Source organism: Pristiophorus japonicus, chromosome 11 (genome assembly GCF_044704955.1).
Source record: "Pristiophorus japonicus isolate sPriJap1 chromosome 11, sPriJap1.hap1, whole genome shotgun sequence".
Classification (NCBI taxonomy): Eukaryota; Metazoa; Chordata; class Chondrichthyes; family Pristiophoridae; genus Pristiophorus; species Pristiophorus japonicus.
In genome coordinates, this window is record NC_091987.1 from 151,694,933 (window position 1) to 151,716,560 (window position 21,628).

General features: G+C 48.5%; 1 protein-coding gene across 2 annotated transcripts in view; it reads left to right on the plus strand.

Annotated features, from left to right (window-relative positions):
* Positions 1-1,099: 1,099 nt before the first annotated feature.
* The window catches only part of phldb2b (pleckstrin homology-like domain, family B, member 2b), a 457,175-nt gene continuing 436,646 nt past the window's right edge, over positions 1,100-21,628 (plus strand). The window contains exon 1 of one of the 2 annotated variants that reach the window (XM_070894178.1): positions 1,100-1,183. The gene's annotated coding sequence lies outside the window, so the exon portion shown is untranslated. The remainder of the gene's footprint in view (positions 1,184-21,628) is intronic. The other variant, XM_070894179.1, reaches the window with a different exon arrangement.

Consider the following 21,628-nt stretch of genomic DNA (forward strand, 5'->3'; position numbering starts at 1 on the left):
CACTTGGTGATTTGCACAGTGGGGGATTTGCACACTCGGTGATTTGCGCACTCTGGGATTTGCACACACGGTGATTTGCACACTGGAGGATTTGCACACTCTGTGTTTTGCACAGTGGGGGATTTGCATACTCTGTGGTTTGCGCAGTGGGGGATTTGCGCATTGGGGGATTTGCACATTGTGCGATTTGCACACTGGGGGATTTACACACTCGGCAATTTGCACATTGGCCGATTTGTACACCAGGTGATTTGCACATCGAATGATTTGCACACTGGAGGATTTGCACACTCGGTGATTTGCACACTGGAGAATTTACACATTGTGTGATTTGCATACTAGGTGATTTGTGCACTTGGTGATTTGCACACTGGGGGTTTTGCACATTGGGTGATTTGCACACCGGGGGATTTTCACTCGGTGATTTGCGCACTGGAGAATTTACACATTGTATGATTTGCACACTGGGGGATTTGCACACTTGGTGATTTATATGGTGGGGATTTGCACACTCGGTGATTTGCACAGTGGGGGATTTGCACACTTGGTGATTTGCAGTCTGGGGGATTTGCACATTGAAGGGTTTGCACGCTGGGGGATTTGCACACTCGGTGATTTGCACAGTGGGGGATTTGCACACTCAGTGATTTGCGCACTGGGGGATTTGCACACACGGTGATTTGCACAGTGGGGGATTTGCACACTCTGTGGTTTGCACAGTGGGGGATTTGCACACTCTGTGGTTTGCGCAGTGGGGGATTTGCACGCTGTGTGATTTGCACATTCGGTGATTTGCACACTGGGGTTTTGCACACTCGGTGATTTGGGGGAGTTGCACACTGGAGGATTTGCACATTCGGTGATTTTCACACTCTGAGCGGATGATGTGCATACTGGATGACTTGCACATGCACTAGATTGTTGCTTTGCACACACACAAACAGATTGATTCAGTGATGTGCATTTGCTGCTGGTGTCTTGCACACACCGCTTTGATCTTACACACCGATGTACATACACCCACTGTCCCTGTTGGCTTGCCCGAGTGCGGCGCTGCGCTGCCTGTCGTCGCTCAGCCCCCGCCTCCCAGCGCTACGTGGCCGGGCAGGAGCGGGGAGGAAGCGGGGAGCGCGGAGCCGGAGCTACGGAGAACCGTGCGGACTGTAGAAGCCCCGGAGTCAGTGTGAGTACAACTTGCAATGAAGGGGAGGCAGGGAGACAGAGTGAGGGTCCCTGTGTTACTCGGGCTGATCAAACTCCTCCAGCCTCACAGCCTGCCCAGAACTGGGCAAGGGGCGATTGGCCAGCCCCTGCACCGGGGCTGGGACACTTTGTCCTTCAGGCTCGACCCCCAGTCCCATCCTGCTACTCAACTGTTGGCTCAGCAAGAAGGAACTCGCCTTTATATCGCACCTTACAGCTAATGAAATACTTTTGGAGTGCAGTCACTGTTCTAATGTGGGAAATGCAGCAGCCAATTTGCGCACAGCAAGCTCCCACACACAGCAATGTGAAAATGACCAGATAAACTGTTTTTGTTATGTTGATTGCGGGATAAATATTGGACAGTACACTGGCGATAACTTCCCTGCCCTCCTTCGAAATAATGACCATGGGATCTTTTACGTCCACCTGAGAGAGCAGACGGAGCCCTCGGTTTAACGTCTCATCCGAAAGACGGCACCTCCGACAGTGCAGCGCTCCCTAGATTTGGTGCTCAAGTCCCTGGAGTGGGCCTTGCGATATGACCAGGTAATCTGTTTTCGTGATGCTGGTTGAAGGATTGGTCAGCATGCTTGCGTCTGCGCACGTTCTGAGGCTGAACTCCAAATCATCGTCACCATCTTCACTGAGGCGTGCGAAAGCATAGGCCTTACACTAAACATCCCTAAGACAAAGGTCCTCCACCAACCTGACCCCGCCACACTGCACTGTCCCTCAGTCATCAAGATTCACGGCGCGGCCCTGGACAATGTGGACCTCGGGAGCCTATTATCAGCAAGGGCAGACATCACGACGAGGTTCAACACCGCCTCCAGTGTGCCAGCGCGGCATTCGGTTGCCTGAGGAAAACAGTGTTCGAAGATCAGGTCCTCAAATCTGCTACCAAGTTTATGGTCTACAGGGCTGTAGTAATAACAGCCCTCCTGTATGGCTCAGAGATATGGACCATGTACAGTAGACACCTCAAATAGCTGGAGAAATAACACCAACGATGCCTCCGCAAGATCCTGCAAATCCCCTGGGAGAACAGACGCAACAATATTAGCATCCTCGATCAGGCCAACGTCATCAGCATTGAAGCACTGACCACACTTGACCAGCTCCATTGGGCGGGCCACATTGTCAGCAAGCCAGACACGAGACTCCCAAAGCAAGCACTCTACTTGGAACTCCTTCACGGCAAGCGAGCCCCAGGTGGCAGAGGAAACGTTTCAAGGACACCCTCAAAGCCTCCCTGATAAAGTGCAACATCCCCACTGACAACTGGGAGTCCCTGGCCAAAGACCGCCCTAGGTGGAGGAAGTGCATCTAGGAGGGCGCTGAGCACCTCGAGTCTCGTCGCTGAGAGCATGCAGAAATCAAGCGCAGGCACCGGAAGGAGCATGTGGCAAACCTGTCCCACCCAACCTTTCCTTCAACCATTGTCTGTCCCACCTGTGACAGGGACTGTGGTTCTCGTATTGGAATGTTCAGTCACCTGAGAACTCACTTTTAGAGTGGAAGCAAGTCTTCCTCGATTCCGAGAGACTGCCTATGATGATGATGATGATGACGATTGGTCAGGACACTGGGGAGAACTCCCCTGCTCTAACAATAATATGGGATCTTTCAATTCAGACGGAGCCTCGGCTTAACATCTCATCCAAAAGACAGCACCTCCGACAGTGCAGCACTCCCTCAGTACTACACTGGAGTGTCAGCCTCGAGTTTTGTGATCAAGTCCCTGGAGTGGGACATGAACCCACAACCTTCTGACTCGGGCACGAGTGCTGCCCACTGAGCCACGATTGGCATTAAAAGCGCCGAGGATCTTCTGGGTTTAAGATTTCTCCTTATATCACAGTCCCTCTTGGGATTCAGCTCCCTGTTTTGCAGAATCCAATCAGCTGTGAGCCAGTCCTCCGGGGGCTGGGGGGTTGGGGGCGGTCCCTGTGTGATCGGTGTTCCTCCCGTGGTCATAAGGGTTGATTTTTACGTGTGCACCCCTGGTGCGCAACGCACTGGATTGTTCTGGAGTCTCCCAGAATTCACCTTTAACCTCCCGTGACACTGGGGCATCCGGGTAAGGCGATAGAGTGGTTTCTGGAGCAGAGAGGATTGTGGGTATTGTAGCCACCATTATTGCCTTGAGGATTGACATGTCTGGCAACCAGTGGCGGGTGTGTGAGGATGGGGGCGCTTGGAGTGGGGAGCTCATGTGATGAACACACCCAGAGTTTACGGCCCTAGCGAGAGACCACAGGACCACATTCGACAACAGGTCCTGAACACCCAGTGCAGTGTTGAGATGCGCCCAAAACTGCGTGCCCGTCAAAGTGGCAGTATAGGTGCTAAAATATTTCCACAGCCTGTATAAAAAATGCAGGAATAAAGGCTTATCTTTACTAAGATGACCATTCTGATGTTAGATTATTAAAGGAAGCCAGCCAGTTCATACAACCAGAGATGTTTACAGCACAGAAGGAGGCCACTGGATCCATTATTCTGTGCCAGCTCTTTGCTGCATTAATCCCAGACTAATCCCACTGCCCCGCTCGCTCTCCATAGCCATGTATCAATCCCAGACTAATCCCACTGCCCCGCACTCTCCCCATAGCCCTGTATCAATCCCAGACTAATCCCAATGCCCCGCTCTCTCCCTATAGCCCTGTATCAATCCCAGACTAATCCCGCTGCCCCACTTTCTCCCTATAGTCCTGTATCAATCCCAGACTAATCCCACTGCCCCGCTCTCTCCCCACAGCCCTGTATTAATCCAAGACTAATCCCACTGCCACGCTCTCTCCATAGCCCTGTATTAATCCCAAACTAATCCCACTGCTCCGCTCTCCCCACAGCCCTGTATCAATCCCAAACTAATCCCACTGCCCTGCTCTCTCCCCACAGCCCTATATCAATCCCCAAAATAATCCCACTGCCCCGCTCTCTCCCCATAGCCCTGTATCAATCCCAAACTAATCCCACTGCCCCGCTCTCTTCCCACAGTCCTGTATCAATCCCAGACTAATCCCACTGCCCCACTCTCTCCCCATCCTGTATCAATCCCCAAACTGATCCCACTGCCCCGCTCCTTCCCCACAGCCCTGTATCAATCCCAAACTAATCCCACTGCCTCGCTCTCTCCCCATAGCACTGTATCAATCCCCAAACTAATCCCACTGCCCCGCTCTCTCCCCATAGCCCAATATCAATCCCAGATTAATCCCATTGCCCCGCTCTCTCCCCATAGCCCTGAATCAATCCCCAAACTAATCCCACAGCCCTGCTCTCTCCCCACAGCCCTGTATCAATCCCCAAACTAATCCCACTGCCCCACTCTCTCCCCATAGCCCTGCATCAATCCCAAACTAATCCCACTGCCCCGCTCTCTTCCCATAGCCTTGTCTCAATCCCCAAACTAATCCCACTGCCCCACTCTCCCCATAGCCCTGTATCAAACCCAAACTAATCCCACTGCCTCGCTCTCCCCATAGCCCTGTATCAATCGAAACAAAGTAAATGAGTTGACGGCACAAATCATTACAAATGGGTATGATTTGGTGGCCATTACAGAAACGTGGTTGCAGGGTGGCCAAGACTGGGAATTAAACATACAAGGGCGGATCTGACAATTTGGAAAGATAGACAAGAAGGGAAAGGAGGTGGGGTAGCTCTGTTAATAAAGGATGCTATCAGGGCAGCTGTGAGAGACGATATTGGCTCTAATGAACAAAATGTTGAAACATTTTGGATGGAGATTAGAGATAGTAAGGGGAAAAAGTCACTGGTGGGCGTAATTTATAGGCCCCCAAATAATAACTTCACGGTGGGGCGGACAATAATCAAGGGAATAATGGAGGCATGTGAAAAAGGAATGGCAGTAATCACGGGGGATTTTAACCTAAATATCGATTGGTCAAATCAAATCGCACGGGGTAGCCTTGAGGAGGAATTCATAGAATGCATAGGGGATTGTTTCTTACAACAGTATGTTACAGAACCTACAAGGGAGCAAGCTATCTTAGATCTGGTCCTGTGTAATGAGACAGGAATAATAAACGATCTCCTAGTAAAAGATCCTTTCGGAATGAGTGATCACAGTATGGTTGAATTTGTAATACAGATTGAGGGTGAGGAAGTAGTGTCTCAAACAAGTGTATTATGCTTAAACAAAGGGGACTACAGTGGGATGAGGGCAGAGTTGGTGAAAGTAGACTGGGAACACAGATTAGATGGTGGCACAATTGAGGAACAGTGGAGGACTTTTATGGAGCTCTTTCATAGTGCTCAATAAAAATATATTCCAGTGAAAAAGAAGGGCGGTAAGAGAAGGGATAACCAGCCTTGGATAACCAAGGAAATAAAGGAGAGTATCAAATTAAAAACCAATGCGTATAAGATGGCCAAGGTTCGTGGGAAACTAGAAGATTGGGAAAATTTTAAACGACAGCAAAGAATGACTAAGAAAGCAATAAAGAAAGGAAAGATAGATTACGAAAGTAAAACTTGCGCAAAACGTAAAAACAGATAGTAAAAGCTTTTACCGATATATAAAATGGAAAAGAGTGACTAAAGTAAATGTTGGTCCTTTAGAAGATGAGAAGGGGGATTTAATAATGGGAAATGTGGAAATGGCTGAGACCTTAAACATTTATTTTGCTTCGGTCTTCACAGTGGAAGACACAAAAACCATGCCAAAAATTGCTGGTCTCGGCAATGTGGGAAGGGAGGACCTTGAGACAATCACTATCACTAGGGGGGTAGTGCTGGACAGGCTAATGGATCTCAAGGTAGACAAGTCCCCTGATCTTGATGAAATGCATCCCAGGGTATTAAAAGAGATGGCGGAAGTTATAGCAGATGCATTCGTTATAATCTGCCAAAATTCTCTGGACTCTGGGGAGATACCAGCGGATTGGAAAGCAGCTAATGTAATGCCTCTGTTTAAAAATGGGGCAGACAAAGGGCAGGTAACTATAGGCCGGTTAGTTTAACATCTGTAGCTATCATTAAGGAAGAAATAGCGGGACATCGAGATAGGAATAGTGCAATCAAGCAGACGCAACATGGATTGATGAAGGGGAAATCATGTTTAACTAATTTACTGGAAATCTTTGAGGATATAACGAGCATGGTGGATAGAGGTGTACCAATGGATGTGGTGTATTTAGATTTTCAAAAGGCATTCAATAAGGTGCCACACAAAAGGTTACTGCAGAAGATAAAGGTACGTGGAGTCAGAGGAAATGTATTAGCATGGATCGAGAATTGGCTGGCTAACAGAAAGCAGAGAGTCGGGATAAATGGGTCCTTTTCGGGTTGGAAATCGGTGATTAGTGGTGTGCCACAGGGATTGGTGCTGGGACCACAACTGTTTACAATATACATAGATGACCTGGAAGAGGGGATGGAGTGTAGTGTAACAAAATTTGCAGATGACACAGAGATTAGTGGGAAAGCGGGCTGTGTAGAGGACACAGAGAGGCTGCAAAGAAATTTAGATAGGTTAAGCGAATGGGCTAAGCTTTGGCAGATAGAATACAATGTCGGAAAATGTGAGGTCATCCACCTTGGAAAAAAAAACAGTAAAAGGGAATATTATTTGAATGGGGAGAAATTACAACATGCTGCGGTGCAGAGGGACCTGGGGATCCTTGTGCATGAATCCCAAAAAGTTAGTTTGCAGGTGCAGCAGGTAATCAGGAAGGCGAATGGAATGTTGGCCTTCATTGCGAGAGGGATGGAGTACAAAAGCAGGGAGGTCCTGCTGCAACTGTACAGGGTATTGGTGAGGCCGCACCTGGAGTACTGCGTGCAGTTTTGGTCACCTTATTTAAGGAAGGATATACTAGCTTTGGAGGGGGTACAGAGACGATTCACTAGGCTGATTCCAGAGCTGAGGGGGTTACCTTATGATGATAGATTGAGTAGACTGGGTCTTTACTCGTTGGAGTTCAGAAGGATGCGGGGTGATCTTGTAGAAACATTTAAAATAATGAAAGGGATAGACAAGATAGAGGCAGAGAGGTTGTTTCCACTGATCGGGGAGACTAGAACTAGGGGACACAGCCTCAAAATACGTGGGAGCCAATTTAAAACCCAGTTGAGAAGGAATTTCTTCTCCCAGAGGGTTGTGAATCTGTAGAATTCTCTGCCCAGGGAAGCAGTTGAGGCTAGCTCATTGAATGAATTCAAATCTCAGATAGATAGATTTTAAACCAATAAGGGAATTAAGGGTTATGGGGAGCGGGCGGGTAAGTGGAGCTGAATCCACGGCCAGATCAGCCATGATCTTGTTGAGTGGCAGACCAGGCTCGAGGGGCTAGATGGCCTACTCCTGTTCCTAATTCTTATGTTCTTATGTTCTTATTATCCCAAACTAATCCCACTGCCCCGCTCTCTCCCCATAGCTCTGTATCAATCCCCAAACTAATCCCACTGCCCCACTCTCTCCCCATAGCCCTGTATCAATCCAAAATTGATCCCATTGCCCCACTCTCTTCCCGTAGCCCTGTATATTCTTTCACCCAATAATTGCCCAGTTTTCCTTTAAAGGATGCAATGGTGTCTGCTTCAAACACTCCCTGTGGTAAAGCATTCTGTGCTCCAACAATCTGCTGTGTACAGACATTTCTTCTAACTTCTCTTGACCTTTTCTGCTCCAGTGGAAAGAGTCCCAGTATCTTAAGTCTCTCCTTCTAGCTATAGTTTCCCATCCCTGGCATAATCCTGGTGAATCTGCATTGTATGCGCTCTCTACTATTCTTTCTGTATGAGTTGCCCAAGACTGCACGCAGGACTCTAACTGTGGCCGTTTCTTTTAGTTATTCCTGGGATGTGGGCGTCACTGGCAGGGCCGGCATTTATTGTCCATCCCTAATTGCCCTTGAGAAGGTGGTGGTGAGCCGCCTTCTTGAACCGCTGCAGTCCGTGTAGTGAAGGTGCTCCCATTGTGCTGTTAGGGAGGGAGTTCCAGGATTATGATCCAGCGACGATGAAGGAATGGCGATATATTTCCAAGTCAGGATGGTGTGTAACTTGGAGGGGAACGTGGAGGTGGTGGTGTTCCCATGTGCCTGCTGCCCTTGTCCTTCTAGATCGTAGAGGTCGCGGCTTTGGGAGGTGCTGCCAAAGAAGCCTTGGCACGTTGCTGCAGTGCATCTTGTAGATGGTACACACTGCAGCCACGGTGCGCCGGTGGTGGAGGGAGTGAATGTTTAAGGTCGTGGATGGGGTGCCAATCAAGCGGGCTGCTTTGTCCTGAATGGTGTCGAGCTTCTTGAGTGTTGTTGGAGCTGCACTCATCCAGGCAAGTGGAGAGTATTCCATCACAATCCTGACTTGTGCCTTGTAGATGGTGGAAAGGCTTTGGGGAGTCAGGAGGTGAGACACTCGCTGCAGAATACTCAGCCTCTGACCCGCTCTTGTAGCCTAATAAATACTAGATAGGACGGACCTATTTCCCTTAGCATAGGGAACTTCTTTACTCTTGTACTTGATGCCTCAATTATAAAACTCAACAACCCGTTGGCCTTTCTTGTGCCTTCATCTACCTGCACTTGCACATTTGAGCCCGTGGGTGCCTCTCCGCATTGCCATACCGTGACAATACTGCAATCCCACTTCAGTCCTCCTGTAGGCTGGCAGAACAAGACTGCCCATTTAGTGCTGTGCTGGGACAGGTTTCAGCCTATGGTTAGCCCAGACTGCTTTCACCTATCCAGTCAAGTGACAGTGTCATTATCCGTCTGAGCTGGCACCAGATCCCGGAGCTAGAGCTGAGAGTGCACTGCGTACCATTTATTGATTATCGGAATGCACCTGCCGTGATGTACATCGTACTATACGGGTAAAGCACTGAAATACATGGGGCAGTAGAATCATAGAATCACTCTTAGAAATTTATAGCATGGAAGGAAGCTATTTTAGCCCATCGTGTGCACGCTGGTCGACCAAGAGCTATCCAGCCTAATCCCACTTTCCAGCTCTTGGTCCGTATCCCTGTAGGTTACGGCACTTCAGGTGCACATCCAAGTACTTTTAAAATATGGTGAGGGCTTCTGCCTCTACCACCCTTTCAGGCAGTGAGTTCCAGACCCCCACCACCCTCTGGGTGAAGACATTTCCCCTCAAATCCCCTCTAAACCGCCCCCCAATTACTTTAAATCTATGGCCCCCTGGTTGTTGACTCCTCTGCTAAGGGAAATAGGTCCATCCGATCCACTCTATCCAGGCCCCTCATAATTTTATACACCTCAATCAGGTCTCCCCTCAGCCTCCTCTGTTCCAAAGAAAATAATCCCAGGCTATCCAATCTGTCCTCATAGCTAAAATTCTCCAGTCCAGGCAACATCTTCGTAAATCTCCTCTCGTGCAATCGTTCCTGTAATGTGGTGACCAGAACTGCACACAGTACTCTAGCTGTGGCCTAGCTAGTGTTTTATACAGTTCAAGCATAACCTCCCTGCTCTTGTATTCTGTGCCTCGGCTAATAAAGGAAAGTATTCCATATGCCTTCTTAACCACTTTATCTACCTGGCCTGCTACCTTCAGGGATCTGTGGACATGCACTCCAAGGTCTTTTTGTTCTTCTACACTTTTCAGTGTGCTACCATTTAATGTGTATTCCCTTGCCTTGTTGGCCCTCCCCAAATACATTACCTCACACTTCTCTGGAACATCCAACCGGAGACCTGGACAAGAATCTGTCAAAGCGTACTCTGGAATGCAAGGTTATTTTGGGATGTTATTCTCTTGGTCTGAATACCTTTGACCATCTAAATGAGAAAGGTACGTGTTTAAACAAGCACAGGAAAAATACCTTGCCTGAACGGTATGGAGTCGGGTGTTCTGTGATTTACTGTTGGAAAGAATTTCCATCTGTTTCCATGACCTTTTCAAACCTTGATAAATGGGCCTGTGATAACACAACACAGATGTGGTTTGGATCAAAGGGATTTGGGCCATTTATTGAGACAGGCTGTGAGACCGACAGCAGCTACTACACAGCTGTACGAACAAAACTAACCGACAACTTCACAATAGTGGAGCTTTGGAGCGAGATCACGGATTGGTGAGTTTTGTGAAGCACATAGTTGACTCCTGAAGTTTTCTATCTTCTTCTTCGGCAGTCCCTCGGAGACAAGGATGACTTGCTGCCACACTAAGATGAGTTCGAAAGTGACTGAAGAGACCAATGCGGGACCTACAATCTCTGTCACAGGTGGGGCAGACGGTGGTTGGAGGGACGGGTGGGTGGGGTGCTTGGGTTGTCGTGTGCTCCTTCCGCTGTTTGTACTTGGCTTCCGCGTGCTCCCGACGAAGAGACTCGAGGTGCTCAGTGCCCTCCCGGATGCTCTTCCTCCACTTTGGGTGATCTTGGGCCAGGGACTCCCAGGTGTCGGTGGGGATGTTACATTTTTTTTAAGGAGGCTTTGAGGGCGTCCTTGAAGCGTTTTCTCTGCCCCTCTGGGGCTCACCAGCCGTGTCAGAGCTCGGAGTAGAGCACTTGTTTCAGGAGTCTAGTGTTGGACTTGCGGAGATTCTGATGATCAGGGCATTGGTTTTCATATGTTGGATTCTTTGTTCCGAGGTGGGCTTTGCAGTTTGGTTCACATCTTGATGTGAAAGAATGTAGCTGATGCAGATCCAAGCTAATCAGCTCCCAGAGAGAACAGCCTGGAGTTTCAAACACACGAGGTCCTCTGATGATGTTCTAGTTGGGTAATATCTTGCTATGTGATCTTTATCATTTCCTGTTTAAATGTCCAAAGTGCAGGATTGCTTACATTGAGCAGTATTTGGAATAAAACATTAAACAGACCTTGTGCATTGTGGTCCCCTATGCAATCATGTGCTCAAGTTTAAACAGAGAGAAATACATCAACAATAATGGATACTTTATGTTCATCCACCTGTGGGACCTTTGAAACTATTCAGTTCAACATTTGTCAGCACAACAGCTTGTCTTGTGAGGAACATTTCCTTTCATGTTTCAATCAGATTAACTTTGCCCATACAAAGCCCCTTTCTGTTCCTGGTGAAAACACACTGTGCAGTCATCGAGATTCTTGTTAGCAGAAAGCTGCCGGCAGACTAGGTGCCAAAGACTGGACTGCTCAGAGATGGCAGTGGGGTGAATGGCCAGAGAAAAGGAGTGATGTGGCAGGGCTTCGATGAGCTTGGGTTAAGCTCAATGGTTCTGGAGTTGACTGAGACATTTTTTGAGCTTGGCTTTAAGCTCGATGGATCTGCTGCTGGCCGAGACATTCTTCATGCTGTTACTGTGTGGGTGATTCTACATTTGGGACTGAAATCGAACCTCGCACGTATCCGGCAGCAGGGTCTTCTGGGGTAGATTGTTGGGGAACAGCCTTTATTCTCAATCTGACCATGTGAGATCTGAATGGGAGAGTTTGACGATCGTGGTCGGTGCCCAGAATGGAAAATGTTTCATTCTTGAGCACTAACGCACTCCACTTGAACAGAATATTTACACATGGTATTCGTACATGAATGGTTTGCCAGCACTGGCAGCCAATGAGTGTGAAATGCCAGAGAGAGGAGTGTTCGCACAATGCTAGGCATATCAGAGGTAGTTTCTAACATTTATATAAATTGTAAGGTCAGTGTCAGCTGTGGCTCAGTGGGTAGCACCCTCACCCCTGAGTCAGAAGGTTGTGGGTTCAAGTCCCACTCCAGGGACCTGAGCACACAATCCAGGCTGACATTCCCAGTGCTGAGGGAGTGCTGCACTGTCGGAGGTGCTGTCTTTCAGATGAGTCATCAAACTGAGGCCCCGGCTGCTCTCTCAGGTGAATTAAAAGATACTGTGGCACTATTTGGAAGAAGAGCAGGGGAGTGGTGTCCTGGCCCAATATTTATCCTCAATCAACATAACAAAAAACAGATTATCTGGTAATTATCACATTGCTGTTTGTGGGAGCTTGCTGTGTGCAAATTGGCTGTTGTGTTTCCCACATTACAACAGTTATGAGGAAAGATTGGATCGGCTGAGGTTGTTTTCTTTGCAACAGAGGAGGCTGGGGGAAATTTAATTGAGGTGCATACGATTATGAGGAGCCTGGATAGAGTGGATCGGAAGGATCTAATTTCCTTAACAAAGGGATCAATAACCAGGGGGCAGAGAAGTAATTGGGAGAAGGATTAGAGGGGAGATGAGGAAAACAAATTTCACCCAGAGGGTGGTGGGGGTCTGGAACTCACTGCCTGAAAGGGTGGTAGAGGCAGAAACCCTCACCACATTTGAAAGGTATTTGGATGTGCACTTGAAGTGCCGTAACCTACAGGGCTATGCACCTAGTGCTGGAAGGTGGGATTAGGCTGGATAGCTCTTTTTTTGGCCAGCACGGACACGATGGGCCAAATGGCCTCCTTCTGTGCTGTAATTTTTCTATGATTCTATGACTACACACTAAAAGTACTTCATTGGCTGTAGAGTGCTTTGGGATATCCTGAGGTTGTGAAAAGCACTATAGTTAACGCAAATCATTCTCTTTCATTAACTCTAAGACTAGTTTGGTGTGATCCTCGAGTGTGATATGTTCCTACACCAGTAGGATGCAATGTTGCACCACATGCACTTACTACTCACGGGAATGTAAATGGCTTATCAGTCAAAGATAAGATAAGTTAGACTTGCATGATTGTAAACATCCACATTTGTTCCACAATACGAGTAACCCAGTGCAGACGCATGGGGCTGGAAACGTGCTTGTTTTTGGGCTTGAAATAGACCAGTATCGGCAGGACTGAGGCTCACCTGAAATTGGGCTTCAGGCCAATGGCCGTGCGGTGGGCAACAATCAGGCATCCAATATATTTGGACACGAAGGAAATAAAGGGATGTGGGGATAGGGTGGCCATGATCTCAGTGAATGGCGGTGTCCCTTACAGGTCGGGCCACGCCGAATGTCGGGTTCGCGCAGAGGCGGCGACTCTGGTCTGTGAAGTACACCAGCGGCAGGCCGGGGCCTTAAAAGAAAGTGGAGACGGTGGGGCCACTCCAGGGAGCAGTGCGTGCTGCTGCAGGAGGGTGACGGCTGTGAAAAGGGCGACTGGATTTGACGTCACCCAAATCCAGGTCGCTGATTGGAGCGTGGGCAGGTACAGCTGGAGCGGCGAGGTCGGGGCGGAGGAGCAGCGAGAGTTCGTAGAGCGATGTGATTGGAGCACTGAAGAGGCGAGCGCCCAGGTGCAGCACGGGTCAGCCCACACTGCGATATGTGTGCGCACTAGGTCCGTGCAGCAGAGCTGGTCTCCAGTTGTCCTGGTTAACCCTTACCACTGGACCAAGACCAAGCTCTGTCGAGCCCGTGTGGTGACTGGTGTGCAACGGCCACCCCACGTTAAAAAAATCCACGCACAGGCATCTTCCACCCTTCAATATGTAGTTTGGGATCTGGACTATTAGGTCCTTCATTGAAGCACCTGTGAACTCATGGAACACATCTCTTTTGGTGTGGAAGCAAGTCATCCTCGATTCGAGGGACCATCCATGATGAATGGTGGAGCAGGTGCGAGGAGCTGCATGGCCTACCTCTGCTCCTATTTCTTATGTTCTTTTCCAGAGGCAGCTTGCCGATTCCATGAGAAAGAAAGTAGGCCAGCTGTTTCCTGGCAATGGCCCTCCGGTGGGTATGGGGAGGGGAGTGATTGGGGCGGGAGGCAATTGGGAGGGAGGGGACTATCGGGGAGGGAGGCGATCGGGGTGGGAAAGGCAACAATCTTTGGTATTACTGTGGGGTAGTTCCTTATTCACGCAAGTATTCTTTTAAAAAACTTACCCTCGTGGTGGCGGCCAGTTAGTCCACATGCTGAACACGGGTTATACTGAACACAGCGGTCCCAGTGCTGATTGCATTCAGGGCAAAACCAATCTCGGAAAGGGGTCCTCAAACATGCATGATCTCCAGCCGCCTATACGGGAGCCTTTACCAATATGGCGGGCGGCACACCTCTGGCGTGGAATGTGCACACGCACGCTGCCTGCCATATTGGACGATTCACCGCTGGCACGGCACCAACAAATATCTCGGCCATCGTCTCCAAACTGGTCCATAATTCTTTACCACACATTCTTCAATGGAACCTACTTTTGTTCTTAAATTGCCCTAAACCTTAAACCCGCATCATGTCTTGCTTTGGCCTGCAGAATCCTCGCGGCCCAATTTAAACCACGTCTTTGTCTCCAACGCACAGTCTGAATTTATAATACTCTGACACGGCAAGCGAGCCCCAGGAGGGCAGAGGAAACATTTGAAGGACATCCTCAAAGCCTCCTTGATAAAGTGCAACATCCCCACCGACACCTGGGAGTCCCTGGCCCAAGACTGTCCTAAGTGCATCCGGGAGGGTGTTGAGCACCTCGAGTCTCATCGCCGAGAGCATGCAGAAATCAAGCGCAGGCAGCGGAAAGAGCGTGCGGCAAACCAGTCCCACCCATCCTTTCCCTCAACCACTGTCTGTCCCACCTGTGACAAAGACTGTAATTCCCATATTGGACTGTTCAGCCACCTGAGAACTCACTTTTAGAGTGGAAACAAGTCTTCCTCGATTTCGAGGGACTGCCTATGATGAAGATGATGATAATATTAATAAGCACTTCTTTATTCTCAAGGTGTTTTACTAATTTCCTTCCAAATGTTCTAAACATTTCAGAATCACGCCCTATGTGGTTCACATAGGAACAGGAGGAGGCCATTCAGCCCCTCGAGCCTGTTCCACCATTCAATGAGATATCAGCTGATCTGTATCTTAACTCCATGTACCCACCTTGGTTCTATAACCCTTAATACCCTTGTCTAACAATAATCTATCAACCTCAGTTTAGAAATTTTCAATTGACCTCCGGCTTCAACAGCTTTTTTGGGGAGAGAGTTCCAGCTTCCCACTGCCCTTTGTGTGACGAAGTGCTTCCTGACATCACCCTGAACGGCCGGGCTGTAATGTTAAGGTTATGCCCCCTTGTTCTGAACTCCCTCACCAGAGGGAATAGTCTCTCTCTATCTACCCTATCAGCTCCTTTAATTATCTTAAACACCTCAATGAGATCACCCCTCAATCTTCTGTTCTCAAGGCTCTACAAGCCTACACTTCCTCCCTTTATGCTAATAAGCCCGTAATAAAAACAGAAAATGCTGGAAATACTCAGTGGGTCAGGCAGCATCTGTGGAGAGAGAAACAGAGTTAACGTTTCAGGTCGGTGACCCTTCGTCAGAACTGGGAAAAGTTAGAGATGTAACAGGTTTTTAAGCAAGGGCAGAGGCAGGGAAAGCGGGAGGGGAGGAAAGAGCGAAAGGGAAGGTCTGTGATAGGGTGAAAGGCGGGAGAGATTAGAGACAAAAGGAATGACGGTGTGAGGCAAAAGGAGATGGTAATGGGACCAGTAAAGAAACAAAATAGAGGTCTAGAGGAGTAATTGGGAACACCAGAACCATCAGCCGCTGGTGTCCAAGATAATGGGGACCGAGGTTCTGGTCTGAAATTGTTGAACTCGATGTCGAGCCTGGAAGGCTGTAAAGTGCCTAATCGAAAGATGAGGTTCTGTTCCTCGAGCTTGCGTTGAGCTTCATTGGAAAAATGCAGGAGGCCGAAGACATTAAGGTAATAGTGAGAGTGGGACGGAGAATTAAAGTGACAGGCAACTGGAAGCTTGGGGTCACACTTACAGACTGAAGGAAGGTGCTCCGCAAAGCAATCACCCAATCTACGTTGGGTATCCCCAGAGGAGACCACACCGTGAGCAGCCAATACAGTATACTAAATTCAAAGAAGTACAAGTAAATCGCTGTTTCACCTGCAAGGAGTATTTGGGGCCGTGGACAGTGGCAAGTGAGGAGGTTAAAAGGCAGGTGTTGCATCTCCTGTGCTTGCATAGGAAGGTACCGTGGGATGGGGAGGGGTGCTGGGGGTGATTAAGGAGTGGACCAGGTGTCGTGGAGGGATGCTGAAAGGGGAGGGGAAAGAATCCTATGATACTCTTTGCCTATACCAAGCCGTGAACCTGTTATAACTATCCTACATTATGGCCTGACCTTGCTTTCAATCTACATTCAATCCCATCTGATACCTGGGTCATATCCACCTATGCCCAGATCCCTTTGCTTCACACTATTGACGTGTCACACAGATTGGACCAGGGTAACAGAATTCCCATTAGTATATATTAAATGGAATGGCAGCCGATGGTTGTCATTAATAAATCTGTGGAAGCACCAGCCCGACACTCAGCTGTGTCGAAGAGCCACTGCATATGGCCCTGATCCAGCCCCCTCTGGAGTATGGTATACAGGTCTGCTAATCAGTCATAGGAAGGTACTCTTGCCTGTGTCAGCCATGGCTCAGTGGCTAGCACACTCGTCTCCGAGTCAGAAGGTTGTGGGTTCAGGTCCCACTCCAAGGACTGGAGCACATAAATCTAGGCTGACACTCCCAGTGCGGTGCTGTCTTTCAATGAGATGTTAAACCGAGGCCCCGTCTGCTCTCTCAGCTGGATGTAAAAGATCCCATGGCACTATTTTGAAGAAGTGTAGGGGAGTTATCCCTGGTGTTCTGGCCAATATTTATCCTTTAATCGACATTATCTGGTCATTCTCACGTTGCTGTGTATGGGAGCTCACTGTGCGCATATTGGCTGCTGCGTTTCCCACATTACAACAGTGACTACACTCCAAAAGTACTTCCTTGGCTATAAAGCGCTTTGAGACGTCCGATGGTTGTGAAAGGCGCTATATAAATGCAAGTCTTTCTCTGTGAGTGTACAGGGGGAGCAACGGCAGTAATTCTGGGTGTCAAGTCGTACAGAAAATGTAAGGTATCTCCCTTCGTAATGTGATGTCAACCAAGGTAGCGATCTTTGAACATTAGTGTAATTTTCTTTCCGTAGTGAGGAGAGGAGAAAGTTCAATCCTGTAGAAGAAGCGGGCACTTTCTGGACCTGTTCATCTGATGTTACCTTTGTCCATCCTCTGGTTACGTCTTGATGTGAAATGTTCACCTTGGAGATGGGCTCATCATGTCTTTATGGGCTTCATTTTATACTTGTAGCAGCAGCAATGTTTGACACCACAGTTATTGGCATACATTAACATATTATACTACATTTGTGCACTAGAGCGGGTGCAGAGGAGTGTTATGAGGTTGTTGCCTGGTCTGGAGAATTTTAGCTATGAGGAAAGATTGGATAGGCTGGAGTTGTTTTCTTTGGAACAGAGGAGGCTGAGGGGAGACCTTATTGAGGCGTATAAAATTATGAGGGGTCTGGATAGAGTGGATAGGAAAAACCTATTTCCCTTAGCAGAGAGGTCAATAACCAGGGGACATAGATTTAAAATATTTGGGAGGAGGTTTAGAGGGGATTTGAGGGGAAATTTCTTCACCCAGAAGGTGGTGGGGGTCTGGAACTCACTGCCTGAAAGGGTGGTAGAGGCAAAAACCCTCACCACATTTAACAAGTACTTGGATGTGCACCTGAAGTGCCATAACCTGCAGGGCTACGGACCAGGAGCTGGAAAGTGGGATTAGGCTGGATAGCTCTTGGTCGGCTGGCGTGGACATGATGGGCCGAAATGGCCTCCTTTCGTGTTATAAATTTCTGTGATTATAATAGCTAATCGCTCCCATTGTGGCTTCTGATTGGATGCCTTAAATTACCATTGGTGGTAAAATGAGACTCTACGTTTGTGGAACCACCGGGACCGATTTCCATTCCTCCTCCCCCTCAGTGTTGGGCAGGAATCAAGCAGTTGTGCAATGAAATTGGCAGCGCAGCACTTGGTGCCCAGTCATGGTCAACGACTGGGTCACTGCCACCTTGTTGGGGGTCTGCGAAATGGGCGGACACGGGCGAGTGTTCCGTTGTAATCGGGGCCCTGTGACATCAGAGGGAGCCCGCAGTGTGTTGCACAGGCTCTTTCCATTGACCCTTGGCATAGACAGGCCAAACCAGCTGTAATGTATTTGCTACATGGGTTCTTTGCTTAAGAATTCATAGCAACACATTGCGATTAAGAACTAGTTGGTTTATTAGCAAAGATTTAACAATCTTATTACACATTACCAGTTCATCCACCAGGCTCACAACCACCTGCCTCATCGTGGATCCCCCGAACCCAACTGGCTGGGGTTTTATTGAGTCTTGTGAACATCATGTGACTGGCTCAGCCACTCCCAACTCAACAGCTCTACAACTATTTTAAAGTAACTTTAAATCAAGTGCCCCCTTTTGTACGGGCATAAAAACCCACAAATTAACCAATAAGCAAGGCAACCTTGACAAATAAAACTAAATTAAAATGTTGTTCCCTGTTAAAATCATGCACTCCAGTCCCTCCGGCGCCCACCTCTCGTGAAAGGCTGCGAGCGTACCGATGGACACCGCCTGCTCCATCTCCAGGGACACCCTGGCTTGAACGTTGACATGCGGTCTAACCAGGGGTCCTTATAGGGCTGCTACCAAATAGGTAACTTTAAAAAATAACGTGGAGCTGAGAGGTGCAGGACTGCTCCCCCTGACCCCACATTAAAAAACCCTCACCTCCCCCCCGCCCCCCACCCCACCCCTCCCCAGCCCTTCCCCATTGCTTACTCCACACTTCTAAGACCTTCCTGCCGTAACGCAGTGATCTGAAATTGAAATGGCCTTCGCGGGCGAGCTGCCAGGCGATGCCATGCTGGTGCGTTCAGCTCGCCGGCCTGACCATCCCGTTCCCCGCGGCCCGTGCCCAGTCCGTTCCCGAAAGCCCAATGCAAACCCCATATCCAGGCTGTGGAACGTTGAGCATGAGAGAGCACCGTTTGATGCTGAATTTAGAGCCCTCTCGGTTACCTGGTCTGCTCAGGGGTCGGTCGGTACCAGGGGACACAGATTTAAGGTCATTGGCAAAAGAGCAACACGAGAAAACATTTTTTTACGCAGCGAGTTGTTGTGATCTGGAACACGCTGACTGAAAGGGCGGTGGAAGCAGATTCAATCGTAACTCTGAAAGAGGAATTGGATAAATACTCGAAGGGAGAAAATTTGCAATGGGGAAAGAGCGGGGGAGTGGGATCCATTAGATAGCTCTACCAAAGTGCTGTATGATTCTATAAATCCAATTAAAAAAACTTAGAACCAATGTTGAACAAACAACCAATGGGGATCATCTGTTGAACAGATTTTGACGATGAGGAATTTCAAAGTCCTTCCATCTCAGCTGTAGGGATAATTCAACATCATGATCATAATTACTTTCTCTGTCGTAAATCATCTCTTTTTAGACATCTTCAACTAATTGATTTTCACAGCTATTGACATGGCCTAGAATGCAGAGGCATACATAAGAACATAAGGAATAGACCATATGGCCCCTCGAGCCTGCTCCGCCATTCAATCTTGGCCTCAGCTCCACTTCCCTGCCCGCTCCCCATAACCCTTCACTCCCTTATCATTCAAAAATCTGTCTATCTCTGCCTTAAATATATTCAATGGCCCAGCCTCCACAGCTGTCTGGGGCAGAGAATTCCAAAGATTCATGACACTCTGAGAGAAGAAATTCCTCCTCATCTCAGTTGTAAATGGGCGGCCCCTTATTCTGAGACTATGTCCCCTAGTTCTAGATTCCCTCACGAGGGGAAACGTCCTCTCTGCATCTACCCTGTCAAACCCCCTCAGTATCGTACACGTTTCAATATGTTTACAGTCAACACTGATCACAGAGCTCCTTCCCCATGTGACTGTCACCATAGATGCTTTTTGTAATGTTACAAGTCTCTCCATTGGCCTAACCCACTGGCCTGACACTGGAATGTGGCGAATTCCTGCTTCCAGACACTGGGCTGAAAATTGCAGCTGGTTGAATATTATTGTGTAAAGGGACACTGCCTGCCTTTGGCCTGTTTGGGGCAATGGAGTATTACTGTGTAAAGGGACACTGTCTACCTTCGGCCTGTTTGGGGCATGGAGTATTACTGTGTAAAGGGTCACTGCTTACCTTTGGCCTGTTTGGGGCATGGAGTATTACTGTGTAAAGGATCACTGCCTGCCTTTGGCCTGTTTGGGGCAATGGAATGTGCAAAAAAATAAATCATTAATTGCAACTACGTCTGGCCAGTAGTGCTGAAATAGTTGTGGTTGGGAAACAGCTATTTTCCCAATAATAGCTCGCAAATATTTAAACCATTGTGCAACTTAATTGTTAACATTCAGTATCTGGCAATTAAAATTCTGTCTGTCGAGAAAGAAAGGACATCCCAAAATTCTGTCGGTGACTTTTGAAGTGTAGGAAACACGGCAGCCAATTTGTGCACAGCAAGCTCCCACAGACAGCAATGTGATAATGACCTGATGATCAGTTTTAGATGCTGGTTGAGGGATAGATATTGGCCAGAACACCAGGGATAACGCCCCTGCTCTCCTTCCAAATAGTGCCCTGGGATCTTTTACATCCACCTGAGAGAGCAGACGGGGCCTCGGTTTAACGTCTCATCCAAAAGACGGCACCTCCGGCAGTGCAGCGCTCCCTCAGCACTGCACTGGGAATGTCAGCCGAGATTTATGTGCTCAAGTCCCTGGAGTGGGACTTGAACCCACAAAGTTCTGACTTAGAGGCGGATGTGCTGCCTACTGAGGGATAGCTGACATGATTTATATTGTGTTCCTAACACAGATGAAACTGCACACAGGGAGGTTAAAGTAACAGTGATCCTTTATTAAGACACTCCAGAGTGAGGAACAGGCCTTAGGGTCCGGCTTATATACAGTGCTCCCAAGGGATGCTGGGATCCCTTGGGACTTCAGTGAATATGCTCCCTAGTGGCAGAACATGGGAGTGCATGCTTTACAGATACACAATATCACTCCCCGTCAAAGTCAAAGTGAAAACTGTTTACAAGGTGAGGTGGTCGGGAGCCTTTCTTTCCCTGGTGGACCGCTTCGGTACAAATGTCTGTTCTGGTGTGTTGGCTGTGCCCTCGCTGGGCTGGCGTGTTGTTGGCCCTGCAGAGCTGCTGGGTGAGCCTGGCCTTGCTGAGTTGTTGGGCGTGATGGGTTCGATTTCCTGGTCCGGGGTGGTGTCGTTGATCCTTTGGGTGTGTGTTGTGGGCTCGAAAAAGGTGGTGTCTGCTGTGGGTTGTTCAGGGTAGTCTGTGAACTGCAGCCTCGTTTGGTCCAGGTGCTTTCTGCAAATTTGTCCATTGCCTAGTTTGATTACAAACACCCTATTCCCTTCTTAGCTATCACTGAGCCCACAATCCACTTGGGACCATGTCCATAGTTTAGCACATACACAGGGTCATTCAGATCAATTTCCCGTGACACAGTAGCGCGACCATCGTTTACATTTTGTTGCTGCCGCCTGCTCTCTACCTGATCATGCAGGTTGGGGTGAACCAGTGAGAGTCTGGTTTGAAGTGTTCTTTTTTTGAG